This window comes from Heptranchias perlo, chromosome 3 (genome assembly GCF_035084215.1).
Source record: "Heptranchias perlo isolate sHepPer1 chromosome 3, sHepPer1.hap1, whole genome shotgun sequence".
NCBI lineage: Eukaryota > Metazoa > Chordata > Chondrichthyes > Hexanchiformes > Hexanchidae > Heptranchias > Heptranchias perlo.
The window spans coordinates 69,699,795-69,724,680 of NC_090327.1; the positions used below are offsets into that span (position 1 = coordinate 69,699,795).

Genomic DNA, 24,886 nt, shown 5'->3' on the forward strand with positions numbered 1-24,886 from the left:
TTTGCTCTTGTTCCCTTCCTGTCCAAGCTCCTGACTACCCAACTTCATCTCCTCAGCCTCATGCTTGCTAATGTCAACCAATCTTTCTTCAGCACTGTCCGTATTTCCTTCAAACTTTTATATCCCCTGTCTTCAAGTTCAACTTATTACCCCATCTCCAACCTTCCCTTTCTTTCTGAACAGTGGTCCCATGATTACTTGTTCGAAGCTCTTCAATCTGGCTTCTATGTCGTCTTAGAAGAAATTAAGGATCGTATTAGATTCAAAGAGGAGTCATATAACGTTGCCAGAAAAAGTAGTAAGCCTGAGGATTGGGAGCAGTTTAGAATTCAGCAAAAAAGGGCCAAGAGATTGATTAAGAGGGGAAAAATAGAATGAGAGTAAACTTGCAAGGAACATAAAAGTGGACTGTAAAAGTTTCTACAAGTATGTAAAAAGAAAAAGATTAGTAAAGAAAAAGATTAGTGAAGACAAATGTAGGTCCCTTACAGTCAGAAATGGGAGAATTGATAATGGGGGACAGTGAAATGGCAGAGCAATTAAACAAATACTTTGGTTCTGTCTTCACGGAAGAGGACACAAATAACTTCCCAGAAATGCTAGGGAACCAAGGGACTAGTGAGAAGGCAGAATTAAAGGAAATTAGTATTAGTTAAAAAAAATAGTGCTGGAGAAATTAAAATAGTGCTGGAGAAAGCAGATAAATCCCCAGGACCTGATAATCTGCATCCCAGAGTACTAAACGAGGTAGCCATGGAAATAGTGGATGCATTAGTTGTCATCTTCCAAAATTCTATAGATTATGGAACAGTTTCTGCAGATTGGAGGGTGGCAAATGTAACCCCACTATTTAAAAAAGGAGGGAGAGAGAAAACAGGGAACTACAGACTGGTTAGCCTAACATCAGTAGTCAGGAAAATGCTGGAGTCTATTATAAAGGATGTGATAACAGGACACTTAGAAAATATCAACGGGATTAGACAAAGTCAACATGGATTTATGAAAGGGAAATCATGTTTGACAAACCTACTGGAGTTTTTTGAGGATGTAACTGGTAAGAATAGATAAGGGAGAACCAGTGGATGTGGTTTATTTGGATTTTCAGAAGGCCTTTGATAAAGTCCCACATAAGAGGTTAGTGTGCAAAATTAAAGCACATGGGATTGGTGGTGATATACTGGCATGGATTGAAAATTGGTTAACAGACAGGAAACAGAGTGTAGGAATAAATGTTTCTTTTTCGGGGTAGCAGGCAGTGACTAGCGGGGTACCGCAGGGATCAGTGCTTGGGCCCCAGCTATTCACAACATATATCAATGATTTGGATGAGGGAACCAAATGTAATATTTCTAAGTTTGCTGACGACACAAAACTAGGTGTGATTGAGAGTTATGGGAAGGATGCAAAGATGCTTCAATGCGATTTAGACAAGTTGAGTAAGTGGGCAAATACATGACAGATGCAGTATAATGTGGATAAATGTGAAGTTATCCACTTCGAAAGGAAAAACAGAAAGGCAAAGTATTATTTCAATGGTGATAGATTGGGAAATGTTGATGTACAAAGGGACCTGGGTGTCCTCGTACACCAGTCACTGAAAGCAAACATGCAGGTGCAGCAAGCAGTTAGGAAGGCAAATGGTATGTTGGCCATCATTGCAAGAGAATTTGTGTATAGGAGCAAGGATGCCTTACTGCAGTTATACAGGGCCTTGGTGAGACAACACCTGGAGTATTGTGTGCAGTTTTGGTCTCCTTACCTAAGAAAAGATATACTTGCCATAGAGGGAGCGCAACGAAGGTTCACCAGACTTATCCCTGGGATGGCAGGACTGTCATATGAGGAGAGATTGGATCGACTCTTTCAAAGCTGAGATGAGGAGAAACTTCTTCACTCAGAGGGTAGTAGGTCTGTGGAATTTGCTGCCCCAGGAAGCTGTGGAAGCTACATCATTAAATAAATTTAAAACAGAAATAGACAGTTTCCTAGAAGTAAAGGGAATTAGGGGTTACGGGGAGCGGGCAGGAAATTGGACATGAATTTAGATTTGAGGTTAGGATTAGATCAGCCATGATCTTATTGAATGGCGGAGCAGGCTCGAGGGGCCGATTGGCCTACTCCTGCTCCTATTTCTTATGTTCTTATGTATTCACTCGAGTTTAGAACAATGAGAGGGGATCTCATTGAAGCATATAAAATTCTGACAGGGCTAGACAGACTGAATGCCAGGAGGATGTTTCCCCTGGCTGGGGGGGTCCAGAACGAGGGGTCACAGTCTCAGGATGCAGGGTCGGACATTTAGGACTGAGATGAGGAGAAATTTCTTCATTCAGAGGGTGGTGAACCTGTGGAATTCTCTACCACAGAAGGCTGTGGAGGCCAAGTCACTGAATATATTTTAAGGAGGAGCTAGATAGATTTCTAGATATAAAAGGCATCAAGGGGTATGGGGACAGAGTGGAAATATATGGTATTGAGATAGAGGATCAGGCATGATCATATTGAATGGCGGAGCAGGCTCGAAAGGCCGAATGGCCTACTCCTCCTATTTTCTATGTTTCAATGTCCAGATCACTGAGACTACTGGTCAAAATCACAAGTGATATTCTATATGGCTCCATGTCTTTCCTTATCCTCTTTGACCTACCTTCTCCCTATTACAACATTGACCATTCCATCTCTCTCTCTTCGGCAATCTACAACAACTCATCTTTCAGCTCATACCTGGTGCATTGGAGGAATTATTCCTTCTGAAGGTATCTCTTTGGGACCATCCTTGATTCCTTCCTCTTCACTATCTACATAGTACCTGTTGGTGATATCATGGAGTCAGGTTGTACGAGTATGCTGTCAGTACCTGATGCTACCTCTCTGTCACTCCCATTAATCCAAATGTTATTGCCATGCTCTCCAATGGTCTGTCTGCCAAAATCTCCTCCAGCTTAATGTTGGTAAAACGTTATCCTTTTCAGCATCCACGTGCTTCTTGCTTCGACTCCTATAAACCTCCCAGCTGCTATTTCAGGCTGAATAAGGAGATGTGGAATCTCTATGTACAGCTTGACCCTGAGCTGACCTTCCTCTACCATATCCTTTCCATTACCAAGGTACTTCCAACTCTGCAGCATTGCCTGCCTCAGCTCCTACCACTATACTGCCATCAGGCAAATTTTAGTTCACTCCTTTATCACCTTCAAACATGACTTCTGGAAAGCTGTCCTAGCCGGCCCTACCACCTCAACCTGCTATGTTACAACTCATCCAAAACAAGGTAACCTGCACAAAGTCTCAGGCTTCTGTCACCCCGTCCTCTCCCACACCCCTTGAGTTGATTTCAGTATTCTCATCCTTGCTTTCAAATCTTTCCATGATCTAGCCTTGCCCTACCGTAGTGATTTCTTCTCGCCTTCACTTCACTAACACCAGACTACTCCTTGTCCCCTGCTCTTTCCACTTCACCATTTGTCAGCTCATTCAGCCACAATGCTCCTCTCCTTTGAAACTTCCTGTCTAATTCCTTCTGCCTTGCCATCTCCCTCCCTGCTTTCAAAGATTTTCTCAAAATTCTACTCTTTGGCCTCCCACCTTAACCCTCTCTGTTTTCCCTCCTGCTCAATGTCCACTGTTCCACCTTAATGTAAAGTGGTTTGAGACATCTTTTCATATGTGAGGGTTACTGTAGAAATGCCATTTGGAGAAAACACAATTTTGATTGGTAGGGCCTAAACAGATTCTTTTATTTCCCCTGTGAAATAAATTTTCTTCATGTTCCGCCCCAATATATATATCTTTAAAATATATCAGACAGATAGGTAGTGTCTCTTGAATGATTTTTTTTACAAAAAAGAGAACTTTTAGTTTCTGTACACAAGTATTCTCCGATTCTTGAGTTATTAGTTGCCTTGAGCTTTCCTTATAAAAGGGCATTCATTGTTGCCACTGAAAAGCTGTTGAATAAGCTTTTGAAAAGTTACATGCATGTACCTTGAATAGCTTTTGAGTCACTGATCATTTAAAAAATAGTTTTTAAAAGCACTAGCACCGCCTGCAAAAACCACATTGCACAAATGCAACCTGTTGCAGTGAATATTTTCCTCATGGCCAGTATACTAGCTCCAAAGTTCAGAATATGGTTTGCTTAGCTGTTTTAAGAATTGAACTTAGCCAGAAATGCCCTGAAAGGGCAAAATGTCTCATCACAACTGCCACTTATAATCTAAAACTCCACTGAATGTGGTAAATATCCAGTTGTAGTAGACAATACCTTAATTATCTATTTTATCAACTGTAAAGCCAGCATTGAATTACTTCTGTATGCTCTCAAATACACAATTCTTAACTTTTATTGCATAACCCCTCTTTCTCTTGCCTCAAATGATTAGTTATGACTTTTAGATACCACTGAAAGTTTGAAATTGGAGCAGTAATGCACAGTTTTTGTGGTTCTGCACTGCTTATTACACACTTCTGTTATGTTGAAGCAGAAGAAAGGTTCTTTTGCAATATAATTGTAAATGAATTTTAGATTATTCCAAAACTCGTACTGTCCCAGCATTAGATTTGGAAAACTAATTACATATCAAATTATAACATTATAAAACTATGGTAATGTTTTATACATATTTGGTTAAATGTTTTCCCAAATGATTGTTGTGCTGTGCATCATTTCTGTAGTTTAATTTTCTGTTCCACTTAAATGCCATTGGACTCATATCCATTAGCTTTATCACATTGTCATCTATTTGAATGTTTTCTCTCATTGTATTTGCCCCAAACTAATTGCAAACATGCCATTTCTTTTTTAAAAAGAACTTTCAAATCAATTAACATCTGCTTTGCAAACCTGTAATTTGAACCTGGCATAGCTCTGGTGGCAGAGCAATAGAATTTCAATCTCACCTGATCTCTTTCCATATTGGGTAAGTCTTGTTAGCATTTGGCCAAGCTTCCAGATAGTTCAGCATTCTTCTGCACAATGCCTATCAAAGAGAAGCAAAGCTGGCAAGACTAATTTGATCTCTCAAACGCCCTAGGTGTTTGCTATTGCAGTTTGGTGGCATCTGTAGTTTGGTTTTGTACCATGAATATGGTTAGAAAAGTGGGATGAAGCACCTGGCTGGAAGAGGTTGGAATATTCACAGTGAGAGGAATGTTGGGATTTGTTCAAATAAAAACTAGTTTGTTAGAATTTCCATTATTTCTTTTCCCCCAAATTTAAAGAGGAGATGATTAGAATTTTAAGAGACATAATTGCAATAAACACTTTATAATTCCAAATTTGGTGGTATTGTTTATATAAAAAAAACTATTGGATTTATATAGTGCATTTTTCTGTCTTGGGGTGTCACAATTACTTTGAAGTAGTCACTGTTGCTATGTAGGCAAACATGGCAGCCATATTCTGCACAGCAAGACCTTACAAGTGGCAATGAGAGCAACGACTAGTTAATTTGTTGATGGTATTGGTTTAGGGAATTGGTCAGGACACTGAAAGAACACTGCTCATCTTTCAATAGTGCCATTGGATCTTTAGCATCCACCTGAGCAGGCAGACGGAGCCTTGATTTAACATCTCATCTAGAGGACAGTACCTCTGACAACGAAGCACTCCTTCAGTATTGCACTAAAGTGCTCACTTAGATTACAGTGTCCTAGAGTGAAGCTTGAACTCATGACCAGTGGTGAGAGTGTTATCAACTATTTGCAGCTTAGATCAGATTTTTAAAAATATACTTCTAATGTTATGAATGGAGTAGAATTAGTAAAGGGTGAATCAGAAAGGGCCCTTGGAGTAATAGTGGACTTTTCAGTGTCTAAACAACGTAGCGAAGCAAATTTGAAAAGTAAAACAATGCTGGGATATATATGTCTACTGAGGTTATGCTGAGGCAGCACAATGTACTGATTAACCATAATTAGAGTAAAGTTCTAGTTAGCACACTCCAAAAGTGATGTACCAGCGTTGAGCGGGGTGCAGAGACTAGTAATAGGAATGATTCCAAGTATAAGGGTCTAAGCTTTGAGGAAAGATTAGAAAAGCTCAACCTCTACAGCCTAGGGAGAAGACAGTTAAGGAGGGAACTTAGTGACGTATGTAAAATATTAAAACAAAAGCTGTGGATGCTGGCAATCTGAAATAAAAATAGAAAATGCTAGAAATACTCAGCAGGTCAGGCAGCATCTGTAGGGGAAGAAACCAAGTTAACGTTTCAGGTCAGTGACCTTTTGTCAGAACTGGAAGAAGTAAAGATTTAACAGTTTTTAAGCAAGTACAGAGCTGAGGGTTTGGGTGGGAATACAAAAGGGAAGGTCTGTGATAGGATGGAAGGCAGGAGTGATTTAAATGACAAAAGGGATGATGGCGCAAGGCAAGGAGGATGATAATGGGACAAATAAAGAAACAAACGATGGGTCTAGAGGAGATATAGATGGCAAAAGCAGAACCAATACCAGCACCTGCTATCCGAAAAAATGGGAGCAGTGATCATGATCTTATGAAGTTGTTGAACTCAGTGTTGAGTCCAGAAGGTTATAAAGTGCCTAATCGAAAGATGAGCTACAGTTCCTCGAGCTTCCGTTGAGCGTCATTGGAACAGTGTAAAAATATTAAATGATTTGGGTAAGAAATTCTAAATATTACTTTAAAATCTGTTAGAGGCTATAACTTAAAACACTAGTGAAAAATAAATTTAGAACTAGTAGTTATAATAACAGGAACAGAATGTTGGTAAAGGTCTAGCATAATCTGCCAGGCTGGATAGATCAACATGCACATTTAGGGCTATTCAAAACTCAATTCAGTGCTAGGTTGAGTGAGTTTCAGCAAGTCAACTGATCTTTTCTTGTGCATGGGGTGTTCTATGGTGCACAGTCTATTGTGGGACTGAAGTAATGAAGTGGTGTGGTTCAGGTGTGTTTTAACCTTTTGCACTTGTCAAAAAAAGGTTTTTAGTGAAAGTCTCATCCTCAAAAGGGTTAAATATTTGTGTAGTACTGCCAAGAGTAACTTTCCACTCAATTCAGCAAAATCTGTCAATTTTGATATATTCTGTGTAAACATGTTTCCTTTTGTAGGGATGAGTTAAATTATATTGCTGAATTGGAAGAAGTTCCTGTAGGATTTGTGGCTCCACTATCTTAATTTAAATTAATATTCAGAATTTATATTTTCTAAACCATTTTATATTCAACAAGGTCCCTTAATAGTGTTTTCCCCTCATGTTCTTTTACAGGTTAAATAATGCTGACTATACATGAAAAGATATATTTAATGGCTGATCTTTAAAACAGTTAAATAGTTTCTCTATATATTTGAGGCTTCAAGCTGGCATCACTTGTTGCAAAGCAGTGGGTCAGTTTGTGAATTTAATCCAACAAAACAAATTTAGATTTACAACAACTTCTGATGGCAGTCTATATACTATTTACTCCATTTGTTTGGAGAATGTTGGTGTGTAAGGGATTTATTAATATACTAATGGCTGTTAAATTCAAGGTGTAATTTAAAGTATCATACCTATCAAATGAGTCAGTTGTTATGAGAAAAGTAGTCTCAAAATGCAAAGTATAGATATGGCACGCTAATGTACACGTTGCTTGCAATGCTTTAAAATCCGTCCATTCTGGTGCCTACATGTTTGCACTTGTAGACACAGTAAATGTAAAATGCAGACAGTCAACATTTTCTATATCAGATAATTGTTTGATGCATTTTTGAATCATCATTCGTTATGTTTGAAACAGGAAGTGAGCTAAACCCTTCAATGATTAAGATCATTTTTTCCCCTCAACTGTTTGAAGGTGTAATGCTTTAACCCATCCCCTGCCCTTTCTAGCCCCAACAAAAACAAAGACTCTTGTAAAGAAGAAATTGTCAGATTTATTTTAGATATGTGCCTCCTTGGGCTAAACTGGCTTTGTTTGAAAAGATGGATTTCAAAGCTACAAGTGGCATTGATAGGAACGTTGTCAGGACAGTCCTTTCATGCCGGGCACTAAAAAAATGACTGGAGGAAAGTAATTTGTGCCATTCATTCTCTTATGAGGATGGCTGATGCTAGTTTACCAAATTAACATGAAAATACACGTTTGCAAAGTTCTGATTTCAGAAGCTGTACTATTACTTGATGGGCCATGATCAGTTTGGGAGTTGAATGCTGCAAGGTTTGAGTGGACAGAAAATCCTGGCATGGATTTTTTTCTTTCTGAACAATGGAATTTTATTCCCTAGAAGCGAATAGCCTCTGAGGGGTCCAGTTTTGTGCAACTGTTGTGACGTAGACTTGTACATGTGATTTCCTCAAGCTTTTGATTCTGTCCCATGTTCTTTTGAAAGAATGTGACTGCATCGCCACTAGGTCAATTAGTGAGCAGTTGTCCTTTGGCTGCCATGTGCCTGCTAATGACTTTACAAACATTTTGGGGTGTAGAGAAGAAAGAGGGGAAAGAGATAGTGAAAAAGGAAAATTATTTTACTGACTCTTCTTGGCCATGCATGTCCTATAGCCAGGAGGTTTTGCTAGCACCCAGACCTGCTGGAGCCACTCTGAGTGGGCTGCTAAATGTGTGCAAGAGCAATTGAGGGACAAGACTTTCCTTGTTTTTCTTTCCTGTGGAGAGGCATGGTCTTTGGCATAGCTCCTCTCAGTAGCAATACAGCTAAAATCAGGAACTCGGACATATGAAATTAAGTTTCTGTCTCTGCTTCATGTGGTGTTGCTGTAAAGTGGTGCAATTTGATTTTAAGTTTACTGCTTTTCTACTTTTTCACTGATTCATCTGTAAATTAAAAACATTATGTAATTACTTCTTTCTTCAAATCCATTGTCAATTTAACATACGGCACTTGCAGCAGAGCCATTTCCCCCCCCCCCCCCCCAATTTTCTCTACTGAATTCATACAGCGGTACAGTTCCATGGAAACCAGCACCCCCTCCTTGCCGCTACCTTTCCAAGTGGATGTTCTTTTCCGTGAGCCTAGACGGTTTCAGCAGGCCAAGGAGGAAATCGAAGACAAGCCTGGTTCCATCCTTGCCAAATACACCTATAAGCACCCTTCTGAAGTGATGGGTGCAGGAACCCGGGATGATTTTTTCTCTCCATTTCCTCAGTAGTCCAGGGGTACTAAAAGCAATTATAGCTCTTCACTTGCTGCCCTAGCTGAAATCACCTACCGTTTGGTTTGTAAGGCTTATTGTTCTCCTAGGTGGTCCCTTTACCCACTAGGCCATTGGGCTAGTTCACTTTTTCTCCAACTAAGTGGATGTAAAGTTGATCATCTGTTAGGGATGTACAATGATTTTAGTGCCTGAATATCATTTTAGAAATGTTTGCAGATTAATCTGAAAGGCTTGAAATAAAGTTCAAAACTTCCTGCTACATTGAAGCTTGTTTTTGCCAGAATTGCTGCAAACTGAATTGTTGGTATTTCTTGTTCAACATTTAATTGAGAACAAGCTTGAATACCTTATGAATATGACTGTGCAGATAGAGAGAGAGTAATTTTTTTCAGAGCTGCTTTTGCACCTAATTCTAATGTAGAGGTCTGGCATTGAATCTTTGGTTCAAGGAGAATGCGTTACAGTATACTTGAAATGCACTTGAATATAGGAATGGAAAAAGGTCATCCAACCTATTTGGGTTAGAACATGATCTGATGATTTAATAAATCTTGCATTCTCAAAATACTTCTTCACATGCAATTAATTATTTTTAAAGTGCAGCGACTAATGTGGACAAATGCAGCAACCATTTTGAGTACAGCTAGATCTCACTAACAGCTCTCAGATGAATGACCACCTAATCTGTTTTTGGTCAGGACAGCAGGAAGGCTCCTCGTTTCTCTTCAAATAGTGCTGTCATATATTTGCCATCCGCATGAACTACTGGAACAAGCAAACGGGGCTTTGGTTTAGTGTCTCATCTGAAGGGTGGATTGTGTTTCTATCCTAAGCCAGTGTTTATTCCCTCCTAACTCCAGAATTGATCCAGTACTTTAGCTAAGCCAAGATCACTACACTAGGTGGCACTCTGCTCTATGTTGAATCCAAGTATAAGGTTATTCATTTTAACTATGATTCTCTTGACCTGGTTTTGCACAAAATACCACTTCATTTTACTTAATTATTTTGAAAACTTAGATCATATTCTTCCACTTTCTCTCGTTAACATTTTCCTAGTAAGCTTCCTCAGCCTGTCCTAGTAGCTGAGTCTAAAACCTAGAATAATTACTTTTCTCAAACTTTTTCAGTACCTTGTGAGGGAGGGGCTGAGGATGAGAAATCTATTTGATGTAGCTGGACGCAATATTTCCAGCCTCATTAATAGGTGAATGTACTTCACTGTCGACTGGTATTCTGTGGATCTATTGTGAAGATATTTTCAAACCAGTATGCCTCGTTATGTATTTCACAATATGAGTGCTAAATTGCATTTGTGATGATCTGCCTAATTGCCAACTATCTGTAGATCTCCTGAATTTTATTTTTTTTCCTTAAAACATCTTGCTTTCTCTCAGAACTTCGTATCATCTACAAATTTGGATTTTTTTCTAAGAGTTTTTATAGTTATTGAAAACAGTGGAGATCCAAAGTCTGAACCCATAGGTACTCAACTGAACAGTTATCCAATTAGAACTACTACGAATTACTTTTTTCTTAACTAACTTGCTGCTTTCTCTAATCTCAAGACCTTTTTATTTCAGCAACGTCTCTTGTGAGGATCATTACCTAATGCTTTCAAAGTCAAAATATATTACTGCTCAAATACTGGTACCTGCAAAATTGCAAGAAATGTATTAGCCATAAACTGCTGTAACCTTAGGTAGGAATTTGTTTGATAAACTAGAATTACTTTTTGTAATGGACTGATGTTTTCTTCCTATAGCCAATGACCTTTAGTATAGTCAAACTAAAATTTAGTATATCTAGTACTACTGCATTTAATAATTCGAAGAAAAGTTCAGCCACAGTCCATCAAGTTTAATGCTACTTTTCATAAGCTTGGATGTATTCCATTTGGTCCTCCTGCTTTATGAATAGTCAAGCATTGTAGTTTTTAACACCCGTTAATTACTAATCTCTCCACGAACTCTGTTGCAGAAAGGACATTACATTGTATCCTTTGAAAACTCTCCCTCGCCCTGGCTTTGAACCTACTCTTCCTCCAATTCTTCACTTGGCTTCTATACATGCAAACTTTCAGCAGGGTCTATTGCTTAGCAACCTGGCTGAGGAACCACAGGTGATTTCCCCCTCCCTAACCAAGGTGCAGTGAGGCCAGTTGTAGCACTTTTTTTTCCCCCTCCTCATTGCCACCACAGCTAAAATCACTTAATTCAGCATTGACCAGGGATTGGCCCAGCTACTTGCTGGACAAACTCTATTTGCTGTGGTAAACATTATTCTTAAAAAGAAAGGTTTGTGAAATATTGCATAGAACAGCAAAGGAAACCAATTATTTAAGAATTCTTGTGACTGTGTTTATGGGGGCAAACTTGGTGTGATTGTCACCAAATTTGAATGGAAAGAGTCAATTGGCAAAATCCTGAGGGAGGAATGGGGACAGAATTGGTAGTGTGACTTCCCGGTCAGAGCAGCAGAATCATTCATGAGGAAATGCATGTAATTCAAATTGAATCCAGATTAATAACTAATTGATTTGACAAATGTAAAGAATCTTAGAACACCAGGTTATAGTCCAAGAATTTTATTTGAAAATCACAAGCTTTCGGAGGCTTTCTCCTTCGTCAGGTGAATGTGTGATTTCCACATTCACCTGACGAAGGAGAAAGCCTCCGAAAGCTTGTGATTTTCAAATAAAATTGTTGGACTATAACCTGGTGTTGTAAGATTCTTTACATTTGCCAACCCCAGTCCATCACCGGCATCTGCACATAATTGATTTGAATTGGATCAATTTGCCCAATAAATAAATGGTTTGAAAATCCACTGAAGTATGTTCTAAGAATCTGACAACAGCTGTGTGAAAATCTGGCTATCTGATTAGATGGCTCAAGTCACATTAGTCATTAAAATATAATTGAGAATCTAGAAGAGAATTTCTGTTACTATCTTGTGTTAGAGAATTAACATCTAAGTATCAATTTGACTCTGACTCTGAAGGTTTAATGGAGGTTTATATCGTTTGGCTTCCCTCCCAAACTGCGTACTACATATACAGGTGACCAGTGTCACTTGATGCTGACCGAGAACTGCTTTAGTTCCAAGGATTAGATAATGAATGGTGGGAGATGACATTTTGAGTTAATAACTTCCATATTAGAACAGTAGTTCTGTCCGTAAGCATTGCTGGACACTTTTGGTACAAATCCTATTAATCCAAGCCAAAATCTTCGGTAGGGGACACATTCCAAGGTACTTGGGCATAGAGGTGATATTTTCTCCCTGTTTCTATTTTAAATCTTGATTTAATGGTGTAGCAACTGAATGCTATCATGGTTAGCCTCTTCAATGCGACAAGTACTTTTGCGTGTCAGGGGCATTATAACTGTATTTAATAAATCCATTGCACGCAGCGCTTATTGTGACAACTATAGCACTGCAATTGCATTCAAAAGCTCCACTTACTCACCTCAGTTTTGTTATCTTGCCTATATTGTTTGCACATAATTTGGTCAAATGTGACATGAGTGCTTTAACTTATTCCACAAACTTCTGTAAAACTTGCAGCTGGATCATTGTTGTTATTGAAAACTAATCCAGTTGTAATTAGCAACTACCTTATCTCCCATTTACTGCATAATATCTGGACCTCCTGTTGATTTCAGGAACTTAAAGTTGACTTGCATGTGCCTTTCTGTAGTTGCTAACACCAGGTAAGGCATCATCTCAGGCATTTCTAATTGAAAATAATTTTTTTGAGTAATATATACTGTTAATATTGGATTGGATTGTTTGGCTCCTCAGTACCAACTGATATAATACAGGAAACTTGATAAAAGGTACACCACCAATAGTAGTCAATGCTGACAGTAAAATCATGACTTAAGGAAAATGATGCCTCACTCATTTAAAGATTTACTCCGTCCCAAGGTCTTCCTTATCTGCTAATCAGCAGTATATTGCATGGTCTTAGAAACTTGTCTGGTTGGGATTTGGACTCGAGGGATCTTCAACATTCCACTAGCCACACATAGCTTGAATACTGAAAGTGAACTTTTGTACTTCGTTGAATTCTTTGTGACAAATGATCCATGTAGTATTCTGATAGAATGCTTTGAGGAAAGCTTTCTTGAACTGCGTACAGTTGTGTGTTAAAGGGTAGTTTCTTACCAATTCCCTCGCTGTATCATGTGGATTGTAGCACAAGGCTGCCAGATCATAGTCTAAAATCCAAATGATCCTCAAGAGTCTGAAGATAGATGACACTGTTTTCAACTTCAGGTTGTTCATTATTCAGGTATGTAAACTTTGAAGGGAATGCAGCAACCTATAAAATCCTGTTTGATCCATCCTTCTGGTAGACTTAAAACTGATGCTTGGTGATTCCCAAATAATGCTGTTTGAGAAGTTGGGAATATTAGAATGCATTTACAGTTTTCTTGTAACTCCTGCATTGCAAGTTATAGATCAACTACTTGCTGCCTAATGGAATGATTAGAATGCCATCTTTTCTGCATACATATTGTGATTTCATATCTGCTGCTGTTGACTTTGCTTTTTACATTCTATACCCAACAATATCGTTTAAGATCAGCTTTCTTAATAAAAACAAACGTTGCATTTTTGCATTCCTTTGAGTACTTGTCTCTCAAAACACTACTCACTAGTTCTGAACATTTTCCCATTTGCTCACGCTGAGTGTTAGTTCTCCCAAATCTCTGAGGCATTCATGATGACTGGAAGAAATAATGTATAATAAAAATAACTGCAGATATCATTTTAGATCCTGCTGGTGCTGCTAAATATTTTCTTTTAAACATTAAAATAAATTGGAGTTTTGACTAGCAATGTTGGTTCCAGAATTCTAAAGCTGCAGTAGTTCTAGTTCCATTCTTCCTCCCTCACTTTTTCATTCCCCCCTCTTTCTTCTCTTTCCCCCCCCCCCCCCCCCCCCCCGCAACCCTTGCATTGCGATAGGTGTTGGGAAAACTGAGCATCATTTGTATAAAGATTAGTATGTCTTCTCAGTGTTGCTAATGGGGCTGGTGCTGGTTGTGACAGGCAGGCCCAGGTGAACACTGCAGGCTTTTGGCCAAAGCTCAGGGTGAGATCAGGCCCTGGCCAAGGTCTGGGGCACATTTGGTATGGAGGTGAAGGTTGCGGGCTGGGGTGGAGTGACAGCTTCAGTTTGGAGGTAAGGTTGCCCTGTGGGTTGGGAAGAAAGGGAGAATGGAGCCTTTGACTTTGTAGGGGAGTGGGAACCGGTCAGCGAGGGATGGGGAGTAGGAACTGTGATTTGGAACCTGTGGTTCCCTAGCTCTTCCACTGAGGTCATCCATAGTCACAGTATCTAAAATGATGTCGCCCTTCACTGCCCCCTTGGAGGAACTTTGTCTGGTTTCTAGAATTTGGTCATATTGGTGGTAGAAAGTGAGTGAAACAGATAATTCAGAAGGTGAAACTGATCACAAAAGATAAAATTGTATACTCCATAAGCATTTAACCAAATAAAGAAAATTAGCTATTAGACAAACAAATTATTATAAAGATAATGGTGATTTGAAGCAGAGATGAATTGTGCATGTACATATACTGCAGTATTTAGCTATTTGTTACTGGCTTCCTGCTAATCACAATACCAGAATCATGGGACAAAGGAGGTTAGTGACGTCACCATTTTTGAAGTCTGCTGCAAAATTTTAATTTAAAAAAAATTTTTAGGTCATCTTACTTAGAGATGGGAGAAATTGCAGCACCAAATTTTAAAGTCAGACTTTATTTAAACAGTGATATAAACATATAAACTAAGCATTATTTTGGGTGAAACAAATGCTCATATTAACACTTTCCACCACGACCCATGTGAATTTATTTTCCTGTGAAAACAAGCCCTGATTTATTTTCAAAAAAAAGACAACCTTGGGGATGAAACTCCTTTATACCCCTAGTGCTTTCCTCCTTTCATCCCCACCCCATGTACATAGAAAGAAAGACTTGCATTTATATAGCGCCTTTTACAAGAACGTCCCAAAGAGCGTGTTCACCAGTTGAGCATAATGAAGAGGCTTTTTTTTATATAAACTTGAAAGCATTAGACTCCGAAGCGACAGGTTTCCAAATGAGCCAATTCAACTAGTTCAAACTGGCGGTCTTGCTGACAGTTCAAGGCAATAGGCCCATTATTTCTAAAAGATGCTTATAATCTATGTAACTATTGGGGAATAGCACAGATGTTTGTGATTTCAGGTGGCAGGCAAGTATCACCAATGCAAGTTGTTGATTTGGAACATGATGAAGAGGAAAATGCATAAGACTTGTGCACAATTTTTACCAACAGGATGTCTTGCTTTGCCAAACCAGAAAAGAGGGGTAAGGAGATTTTGGATTCAGCTTATGCTTGGCTTGGGTGTTGAGGCTAATGGGGTTTATAGTATCATAGTAGATACAGCACAGGAAGAGGCCATTTGGCCCATCATGTCTGTGCCAACTCTTTGAAAGCTATCCAATTAATCCCATTCCCCTGCTCTTTCCCCATAGCCCAATAAATGTTTTCCATTCAAGTATTTACCTAATTCCCTTCTGGAAGTTATTATTGAATCTGTTTCCACCACCCTTTCAGACAGTGCATTCCAGATCATTACAACTCGCTGCGTTTAAAAAAAATATTTCCTCATGTTGCCTCTGGCTCTTTTGCTGATCATCTTAAATCTGTGTCCTCTGGATACTGACCCTTCTGCCATTGTAAACAGTTTCTCCTTACTTACATTATCAAAACCGTTCATGATTTTGAAAACCTCTATCAAATCTCCTCTCATCCTTCTCTACTCTAAGGAGAACCACCCCAGCTTCTCCAGCCTATGCACATAACTGAACTTCCTCATCCTTGGAATCATTCTAGTAAACCTCTTCTCCACCCTCTCTATGGCCTTCACATTCTTCCTGGAGTGCGGTGCCCAGAACTGGACACACCTTCTCTACTCTAAGGAGAGTGGCCGAACCACTGTTGTATAAAGCTTCATCATAACCTCCTTGCTTTTATACTCTCTGCTTCTATTTCTAAAGCCCAGGATCCCGTATGCTTTCTCAACCTGCCCTGCCACCTTCAACGATTTGTGCATACCCCCAGAGCGCTTTGTTCCTGCACACCTTTTAGAACTGCACCCTTTAGTTTATATTGTCTCTCCACTTTCTTCCTACCGAAATGTATCACTTCACACTTTTTTCTGCGTTGAATTTCATCTGCCACGTGTCCCCCCATTCCACCAGCCTGTCTGTCCTTTTGAAGTCTATTATTATCCTCCTCACTGTTCGCTACCCTTCCAAGTTTTGTCATCTGCAGATTTTGAAATTGTGCCCTGTACACCCAAGTCCAAGTCATTAATATATATCAAAAAAAGCAATGGTCCGAGTAGCGACCCCTGGGGAACACCACTGTATACCTCCCTCCAATCCGAATAACACTGTACACCACTACTCTGTTTTCTGTTACTTAGCCAATTTCATACCCATGCAGCCACTGCCCCTTTTATTCCATGGGCTTCAATTTTGCTGACAAGCCTATTATGTGGTACTTTATCAAACGCCTTTTGAAAGTCTATATACACCACATCAACCGCATTGACCCTCTCTTACCTCATCAAAAAACTTAATCAAGTTAGTTAAACACGATTTGCCTTTTAACATATCAGTGCTGTCTTTCCTTTATTAATCCACACTTGTCCAAGTCACTGTTAATTTTGTCTCGAATTATCATTTCTAAAAGTTTCCCCACTACTGAGGTTAAACTGACGAGCCTGCAGTTGCTGGGTTTACCTTTACACCCATTTTTGAACAAGGGCACCACCCCTGTATCTAAGGATGATTGGAAGTTTTTGCCCATACCTCTGCACTTTCTACCCTTGCTTCCCTCAGCAACCTAGGATGCATCCATCTGGACTGGGTGACTTATCTACTTTAAGTACAGCTAGCCTTTCTAGTACCTCCTTTATCAATTTTTAGCCCATCCAGAATCTCAACTACCTCTTCACTTACTGTGATTTCGGCAGCATCTTCCTTGGTAAAGACAGATGCAAAGTACACATTTAGTACCTCAGCCATACCCTCTGCCTCCATGTGTAGATCTCCTTTTTTGGTCCCTAATCTGTCACACCCCTCCTCTTACTACCTGTTTACTGTTTACATGCCTATAGAAGACATTTGGATTCCCTTTTATGTTAGCTACCAGTCTATTCTCATACTCTCTTTGCCCTTCTTATTTCCTTTTTCGCCTCCTCTCTGAACTTTCTATATTCAGCCTGGTTCTCATTTCTGTTATCAATCTGTTGTATGCCCCCTTTTTCGGCATCATCTTGCTCTCTACCTCTTGTCAACAAGGGAGCTCTGGTTTTAGTTGCCTAGTAAGGGATCATCTGGGGAAAAGTGATATGACAGAATTTCGCATTGAGTTCGAGAGTGACACACTTAAGTCCGAAACTGGAGTCTTAAACTTAGTCAATTACAGAGGTTTGAGGGGCGAGTTGGCTGCGGTTGATTGGGAATTTAGATTTTTTTTATTCGTTCATGGGATGTGGACATCGCTGGCGAGGCCGGCGTTTATTGCCCATCCCTAATTGCCCTTGAGAAGGTGGTGGTGAGCTGCCTTCTTGAACTGCTGCAGTCCATGTGGTGAAGGTTCTCCCACAGTGCTGTTAGGAAGGGAGTTCCAGGATTTTGACCCAGCAATGATGAAGGAATATTTCCAAGTCGAGATGGTGTGAGACTTGGAGGGGAACGTGCAGGTGGTGCTGTTCCCATGTGCCTGCTGCTCTTGTCCTTCTAGGTGGTAGAGGTCGCGGGTTTGGGAGGTGCTGTCGAAGAAGCCTTAGCGAGTTGCTGCAGTGCATCCTGTGGATGGTACACACTGCAGCCACAGTGCGCCGGTGGTGAAGGGAGTGAATGTTTAGGGTGGTGGAGGGATGCCAATCAAATGGGCTGCTTTATCCTGGATGGTGTCGTGCTTCTTGAGTGTTGTTGGAGCTGCACTCATCCAGGCAATGGAGAGTATTCCATCACACTCCTGACTTGTACCTTGTAGATGGTGGAAAGGCTTTGGGGAGTCAGGTGGTGAGTCACTCGCCGCAGAATACCCAGCCTCTGACCTGCTCTTGCAGCCACATTATTTATATGGCTGGTCCAGTTAAGTTTCTGGTCAATGGTGACCCCCAGGATGTTGATGGTGGGGGATTCGGCGATGGTAATGCCGTTGAATGTCAAGGGGAGGTGGTCATTGCCTGGCACTTGTCTGGTGCGAATGTTACTTGCCACTTATGAGCCCAAGCCTGGATGTTGTCCAGGTCTTGCTGCCTGCAGGCTCGGACTGCTTCATTATTTGAGGGGTTGCGAATGGAACTGAACACTGTGCAATCATCAGCGAACATCCCCATTTCTGACCTTATGATGGAGGGAAGGTCATTGATGAAGCTGCTGAAGATGGTTGGGCCTAGGACACTGCCCTGAGGAACTCCTGCAGCAATGCCCTGGGGCTGAGATGATTGGTCTCCAACAACCACTACCATCTTCCTTTTTGTTAGGTATGACTCCAGCCACTGGAGAGTTTTCCCCCTGATTCCCATTGACTTCAATTTTACGAGGGCTCCTTGGTGCCACACTCGGTCAAATGCTGCCTTGATGTCAAGGGCAGTCACTCTCACCTCACCTCTGGAATTCAGCTCTTTTGTCCATGTTTGGACCAAGGCTGTAATTAGGTCTGGAGCCGAGTGGTCCTGGCGGAACCCAAACTAAACATCGGTGAGCAGGTTATTGGTGAGTAAGTGCCGCTTGATGGCACTGTTCACGACACCTTCCGTCACTTTGCTTATGATTGAGAGTAGACTGATGGGGTGGTAATTGGCCGGATTGGATTTGTCTTGCTTTTTGTGGACAGGACATACCTGGGCAATTTTCCACATTGTCGGGTGGATGCCAGTGTTGTAGCTGTACTGGAACAGCTTGGCTCGAGGCGCGGCTAGTTCTGGAGCAGAAGTCTTCAGCACGACAGCCGGGATGTTGTCGGGGCCCATAGCCTTTGCTGTATCCAAGATATGATTGTAGATAAGCAATGGCGAACGTTTAAAGAAATATTTCATAATTCTCAACGAATTTACAATCCATTGAAGTGTAAAATCTCCATGGGAAAAGTGATCCATTCGTGGCTGACTAAAGAAGTTAAGGCTAGTATTACATTAAAAGAAGAGGTGTTTAATGTTGCCGAAAAGAGTAGTAAGCCTGAAGATTGGGAGAGTTTTAGAAACCAACAAAGGATGACCAAAAAATTGATAGAGGGAGAAAATAGAATGAGAGTAAACGAGCAAGAAATATAAAAACCAAATTGTAAGAGCTTGTAGAAGTATGGAAAAAGGAAAAGAGTTGCAAAAGTAAACGTGGGTCCCTTGGAGGTTGAGACAGGAGAAATCATAATGGGAAACAAGGAAACGGCAGAGACATTAAATATTTTGTATCTGTCTTTACAGTAGAAGACACAAAAACAGAATGGAAATAGTGGTGAACAAAGGGTCGAATGAGAGTGAGGAACTTAAAGTAATTAATATTAGTAAAGAATTAGTGCTGGAGAATTTAATGGGACTAAAAACTGATAAAATCCCCTGGACATGGTGGCCTACATCCCAGGGTTCTAAAAGAGATGGCAGCAGCGATAGTGGATACATTGGTTGTGACCTTCCAAAATTTCCTATATTCTAGAACTGTTCCAGTGGATTGGTAGGTCGCAAATGTAACACCACTATTCAAGAAAGGAGGGAGAGAGAAAACGGAATTACAGGCCAGTTAGCCTGACATCAGTAGCCGGGAAAATGCTGGAATCTATTATTAAGGATGCGGTAATGGGGCACTTTGCTTTAACATATTATGATTTTCTGAGTCAACATGATTTTATGAAAGCAAAATTGTGTATGACAAATCTATTAGTTTTCTGAGGATGTAACTAGCAGGGCAGATAAGGGGGAACCAGTGGATGTAGTGTAGTTGGATTTTCAAAAGGCATTCGATAAGATTCCACACAAGAGGTTGTTACACAAGATAAGGGCTCATGGGGTTGGGAGTAATATATTAGCATGGATAGAGGATACAAGGGTACGGTAGCATAGTGGTTAAGTTCCTGGACTAGTAATCCAGAGGCCTGGACTGATAATCCGGAGTCATGAGCTCAAACCCAGCCACGGCAGCTGGGGAATTTAAATTCAATTCATTAAATAAAATCATTAAAAAAAACTAATGGATTGTCGCAAAAGCCCATCTGGTTCACTAATTTCCTCGTCTGGCCTATGTGACACTCCAGACCAACAGCAATGCTGAAATGGCTGCGCAAGTCACTCAGTTGTACAAATTGTTAAGAATAAAACTAATAAAAATAAGAACAAAACCGGACAGACCACCAGCCTCGGACCACTGCAAAGTCCTCCTCATTAACATCGAGGGACTTGTGCCAAAATTGGGAGAGCTGTCCCACAGACTAGTCAAGCAACAGCCTGATGTAGCCATACTCACAGAATCATACCTTTCAGCCAACTCCTCCATCACCATCCCTGGGTATGTCCTGTCCCACTGGCAAGACAGACCCACCAGAGGTGGCGGTAAGGTGATATACAGCCAGGAGGGAGTGGCCCTAGGAGTCCTCAACATTGACTCCAGACCCCATGAAATCTCATGGCATCAGGCCAAACATGGGTAAGGAAACCTCCTGCTGATTACCTACCGCCCTCCCTCAGCTGATGAATCAGTCCTCCTCCATGTTGAGCACCACTTGGACGAAGCACTGAGGGTATCAAGGGCACAGAATACTCTGGGTGGGGGACTTCAACGTCCATCACCGAGTGGCTTGGTAACACCACCACTGACCGAGTTGGCTGAGTCCTGAAGGTCATAACTACCAGACTGGGTCTACGGCAGGTGGCGAACGAACGTGACTGTATCAGTAGGAGTGACCACCGCACAGTCCCATCTTCACTCTGAGGACACCACCCAACGTGTTGTGTGGCACTACCACCGTGCTAAATGGGATAGATTCAGAACAGATCTAGCAGCTCAAAACTGGGCATCCATGAGGCGCTGTGGACCACCACCACCAGCAGCAGCAGAATTGTATTTCAGGAGGAGACTCTGTAAACATCCCCATCCTCAATGATGGCAGAGTCCAGCACGTGAGTGCAAAAGACAAGGCTGAAGCATTTGCAACCATCTTCAGCCAGAAGTGCCGAGTGGATAATCCATCTCTGCCTCCTCCCGTGATCCCCACCATCACATAAGCCAGTCTTCAGCCAATTCTATTCACTCCCTATGATATCAAGAAATGGCTGAATGCACTGGATACGACAAAGGCTATGGGCCCCGCCAACATCCCAGCTGTAATGCTGAAGACTTGTGCCCCAGAACTAGCCGCGCCTCTAGCCAAGCTGTTCCAGTACAGCTAGAACACTGGCATCTACCCAACAATGTGGAAAATTGCCCTGGTATCTTCTGTCCACAAAAAGCAGGACAAATTCAATCCGGCTAATTACCGCCCCATCAGTCTACTCTCAATCATCAGCCAAGTGATAGAAGGTGTTGTCAACAGTGCTATCAAGCGGCACTTACCAATAACCACCTCACCGATGCTCAGTCTGGGTTCTGCCACGACCACTCGGCCCCAGACCTCATTACAGCCTTGGGTCCAAACATGGACAAAAGAGCTGAATTCCAGAGGTGAGGTGAGAGTGACTGCCCTTGATATCAAGGCAGTATTTGACCTAGTGTGGCACCAAGGAGCCCTAGTAAAATTGAAGTCAATGGGAATCAGGGAAAACTCTCCAGCGGCTGTAGTCATACCGAGCACAAAGGAAGATGGTAGTGGTTGTTGGAGGCCAATCAGCTCAGCCTCAGGGCAGTGTCCTTGGCCGAACCATCTTCGGCTGCTTCATCATTGACCTTCCCTCCATCATAAGATCAGAAATGGGGATGTTTGCTGATGATTGCACAGTGTTCAGTTCCATTCGCAACCCCTCAAATAATGAAGCAGTCCGTGCCTGCAGGCAGCAAGACCTGGACAACATCCAGGCTTGGGCTGATAAGTGGCAAGTAACATTCGCGCCAGGCAATGACCATCTCCAACAAGAGAATCTGACCACCTCCACATGACATTCAACGGCATTACCATCGTTGAATCCCCCACCATCAACATCCTGGGGGTCACCATTGACCAGAAACTTAACTGGACCAGCCATATAAATACTGTGGCTACAAGAGCAGGTCAGAGGCTGGGTATTCTGCGGCGAGTGACTCACCTCCTGATTCCCCAAAGCTTTTCCACCAAGTATAAGGCACGAGTCAGGAGTGTGATGGAAACGTGATTCCAGGATGGTATAGAATCATAGAAGTTTACAACATGGAAACAGGCCCTTCGGCCCAACATGTCCATGTCGCCCAGTTTATACCACTAAGCTAGTCCCAATTGCCCGCACTAGGCCCATATCCCTCTATACCCATCTTACCCATGTAACTGTTGCCTCCCTGGTGCTAGGGTTAAGGATGTCACGGAGCGGCTGCAGGGCATTCTGGAGGGGGAGGGTGAACAGCCAGTAGTCGTGGTCCATATTGTTACCAACGACATAGGTTTTTAAAAAAAGGGATGAGGTCCTGCAAGGTGAATTTAAGGAGTTAGGAGATAAATTAAAAAGCAGGACTTCAAAGGTAGTGATCTCAGGATTACTACCAGTGCCACGTGCTCGTGAGTATAGGAACAGGAGAACAGACAGGATGAATGCGTGGCTGCAGGGATGGTGTAGGAGGGAGGGATTTAGATTCCTGGGACATTGGGACCGGTTCTGGGGAAGGTGGGACCTGTACAAGCGTGACTGGTTACACCCGAGCAGGACCGGGACCAATGTCCTCGCGGGAGTGTTTGCTAGTGCTGTTGGGGAAGGTTTAAACTAGAGTGGCAGGGGGATGGGAACCTGAGCGGTGAGTCAGAAGAGAATAAAGTTGAGAGCAGCAAGAGAGGGGAAGACCCAGGGGAAATCTACAATACAAATAGTACAAACAGTTGTTCAAGAACAAGTGAAAGGGAAAAGCGTAGAGCAGCGGAAAGAAAGTGTACTTTAGGCACGACAGATAAAATAAAAACTAGAAGGCGTAAGGCGATTAACCCAGCATCAAAGCTGAAGGTCAGGCTAGGGTGTGTGGCCCAACTAAGAGTTCTATATACAAATGCATGGAGTATAAGGAATAAATTTAATGAACTACAGGTTCAAATTCAAATTGGAGGGTATGACATGATAGCTATTACTGAGACTTGGCTGCAGGATGGTCAGGATTGGGAACTAAATATACCGGGTTATAAGGTCTACAGGAGAGTCCGGGAAAATGGAAGAGCGGGAGGAGTAGCCTTAACGATTAGAGATGAAATCACTTCAATGATAAAGGGGGATATAACAAGAGGTAAGCAGCCAACAGAGACCTTATGGGTTGAATTGAGAAATAGGAAAGGATCTAAGACTATAGTGGGAGTTGTATATAGGAGCCCTGGCAGCAGCTCTGAAGTGCTAGATTGCATAAATGCAGAGATTAGACAAGCGTGTAAGAAAGGCATAGTGGTCTTAATGGGGGACTTTAAACTTCACATCGATTGGGAAAAGCAGACTAGCAACTGTCAGAAAGGTAGTGAATTTCTCGTGTGTCCAGGATAGTTTTCTGCAGCAGTATGTCCTAGAGGCAACAAGGGGGCAAGCCATACTAGATTTAGTAATGAGTAATGAACCAGATTTAGTTAACGGCTTAACTGTGCGTGAACATCTATCCAATAGTGATCATAACATGATCGAGTTCAATGTAGTGTTTGAAAGGAAAAAAAGTGAATCAGCTGCTAAGATTCTAGACTTGGGCAAGGCCGACTTCAATGGGATGAGACAGAGACTGTCCACAGTAAACTGGGCAAATCTGTTAATGGGTAAAACGACTGATGATCAGTGGGAAATGTTTAAAGAAACATTTAACGTGATACAGAATCGGTTTATACCCCTGAGAGGCAAGAACTCTACTTGCCAAAAAAAAACAGCCATTGACAACTAAAGAGGTGAGGGACAGTAGAAGACATAAGGAAAGGGCATACAAAAAGGCAAAAAATGGCACAGATCCTGGCGAATTGGGAAAGATACAAAGAGCAACAAAGGGTCACAAAACAGACAGTAAGGGCTACAAAAAGAGAGTATGAAAAGAAACTCGCAAGGGATATCAAAACCAATACGAAGAACTTTTATAGTTATATTAGGAAAAAGAGAGTGGTCAGGAGCAGTGTTGGACCCTTAAAAACTGAAACTGGGGATATTGTCATTGACAGTGGCGGACATGTTGAACAATTACTTTGCGTCAGTATTTACAGTCGAAAAAGAGGATGGCATGCCGGAAATCCCAAGAAAACTTATATTGAATCGGGGACAGGGACTCGATAAAATTAACATAAGTAAAACAACATTAATGAAGAAAATAATAGCACTAAAGAGTGACAAATCCCCAGGACCAGATGGTTTCCATCCCAGGGTTTTAAAGGAAGTAGGTGAGCACACTGCAGATGCCCTAACTATAATCTTTCAAAGTTCTCTAGATTCAGGAACTGTCCCTCTAGATTGGAAAATTGCACATGTCACTCCGCTTTTTAAGAAAGGAGAGAGAGGGAAACCGGGGAATTATAGACCAGTTAGCCTAACATCTGTTGTGGGGAAAATGCTGGAGTCTGTAAT

At 41.4% G+C, this 24,886-nt stretch overlaps 1 protein-coding gene across 3 annotated transcripts in view; it reads left to right on the top strand.

Moving 5' to 3' along the window:
* chd7 (chromodomain helicase DNA binding protein 7) overlaps nucleotides 1–24,886 on the top strand; it is a 297,949-nt gene that overhangs the window by 31,376 nt on the left and 241,687 nt on the right. The gene's annotated exons all lie outside the window — the stretch shown is intronic.